The 2,160-nt window shown below is 56.0% G+C and overlaps 1 protein-coding gene across 1 annotated transcript in view; it reads left to right on the forward strand.

Moving 5' to 3' along the window:
• Window positions 1-2,160, forward strand: part of LOC113204391 (uncharacterized) — a gene marked incomplete in the record, with an annotated part of 68,696 nt that overhangs the window by 65,344 nt on the left and 1,192 nt on the right.

A 2,160-nucleotide genomic window follows, 5' to 3' on the forward strand; every position in this document is an offset into this window, starting at 1 on the left:
GGGGGGGTGCGTACAGCACCGCAAACGGCACCCGAACACCGCATCTCTCACACTCTCTGTCACGCTTGTTGCAGGTCGCACCGACGGGCCATGTGAATCTGAGACGTCATGCCGTCCATCAAGAAGCCCCACCCGACCGAGGATGAGGCCGCCACGCGCGCCGCCCTCCAGCGGCAGGAGACCCTCACGAAGGTAAGCTCGTCATCGTTTGCGTTCGTCACGCGGACTACTCACCATAACTCGTGATGATTGTCTGTGCAGATGGCGGAGGAGCGGTACCTGTTCGAGAAGCGCGTGCTCACCTCGTGCACGGCGGGGATCGTGATCATCGCCGTGCTATGGACCGTCGCCCTATCCACCGACCACTGGTAAGAAGAAGTTAACAAGTCCGGCACTTTTAGCTAGAAACTTATTGTTTATTTTTAAGTTAAAAATATTTGAAAGATAATCGTAGTTCTAAATAAAGCAGTCGTAAAATTTACTGGTTTTTACATCGCGGTTTCGACATAACCAGTTATTGACAAAATAATTGCATGCAAGCCGTATTTCCTGCTAAGTATGTTCTCCAACAGTATTGTCATCGACGCTCTTTCATTCAGGTACGATCTGCAGCCAGAGTCGGGGGGCATCTTCCTTAGGGACTCCCGCACCGTACTCAGGTCGGGCCACACCGGGCTGTGGAGGCTCTGCTCGGAGCAGTTCCACCCCACCAACCTCACGGCCTACGAGAGCATCACCACCACCATGGGTATGTATACCAAAGCATTCGCCGAGCAATGTCTCCGTTTCTCACTCCCTCATCCACTGTTCTATACCTCTCTCTCTCACACTCATTGACAGGCAACAACACACTCCACGCAAACTTTTAGCCGGAACGTAAATCAAGGGCTAGATGCCTTCCTGGAGCTGGTGGAAGGGGGCAGGGGTGGAGGGGAAAGCGGGCGTGCAACTTGCGCACTTTATCAGAGAAAGGCGTTTGCTGCTATCGTGCGATACGGCGCTAGGAAACACGTCGCAGTTAAAAACCACTCAGCCGCCTGCCGATATGGCGGCCATCATACAAACTACCAGAGCAAGATTGAAAGCGAGGAGGGAAGGGGGGGGCGAGAATAAGAGAGAGGGGAAGGGTGTGGGACGGGGATTGAGAGAGAGAGAGAGAGAGAGAGAGAGAGAGAGAGAGAGAGAGAGAGAGAGAGAGAAGGTAAAACCGACGACTCCCTCAGGGAACCACAACAACGCGCGGCCTCCCCCCTCGGAACGCATTACAGGACGTCCTACACGTGTCACATGCTTCGCAATCGCAGTGAGTAATTGCGACACCACCCCGCGAGCAGACAAGCCACGCGTGCAATCAAGCCACTCCCTCCCGCACACTGCGACTAGTCCTCCCGCGCCCTCGCTCTACCTTCCCTTGTTCCATACCTCCCCCCGTCCTCTTTTCCCTCCACCCCCTTTCCCTCTCTCTCTCACTCCTACTCACCTCAACAATTCTCTCCCACCCCCCTCCTCATTTGGCTATTTGGCTAATCAAGTTGCTCCGTTTGAAGTGAGGCCAGGCGGAAACTCCGCAGCGTCGCTTATTGCCATAATCTAGCATGACAGTAGCCGCCGGCAGCTGAAGAGGGAGCAGAGGGAATGCTCGACGGGTTGGGGTAGGCAGGCTGCGGAGCGTTAGGGTAGCTTAGGCACCGCCGCCTCCTGCAAGCGACAATATATAAGCTCCTCCAGCTTCCCTTTGCTCCGCTGGCAATGACTTCAGACAACGAGCAGCCGCGGGGGGCTCCTGAAAAGTAGTATGCCATCCCTCATATGACAGAAAATCCGTGTTGCTCAAACAACTTCCCACTTTGCAACTTGCGTGGTGCGCCAAGCCAAAAGTCTTTCTAAGCGCGAAGTGATTTTCGCCTCGTAAGAAAGCTAAGAGTACACGGTGCCGGGGCTGCTGGCGCGACGCGACTTGGACGCCGGTGGTAGTTAGCCAAGTCGAACTTTAGGCGCCGCCCAGGCTCCGCTCCGCGCCCTTCAGACGAAGGGCCCGGCCGGAGGGCCAGAGGGCCTCGCCCGGCCCAACCAATGCGAATTGTATGATGACGCCGTTAATTTCCCGAGCGCGAAAGCCCGGCCAGCAGAGGCTACGAAGAGGGGCAGGGGAAGTGGGGG

The sequence above is a fragment of the Frankliniella occidentalis genome, unplaced genomic scaffold (genome assembly GCF_000697945.3).
Source record: "Frankliniella occidentalis isolate FOCC.00 unplaced genomic scaffold, Focc_3.1 Scaffold90, whole genome shotgun sequence".
Taxonomy (NCBI): Eukaryota; Metazoa; Arthropoda; class Insecta; order Thysanoptera; family Thripidae; genus Frankliniella; species Frankliniella occidentalis.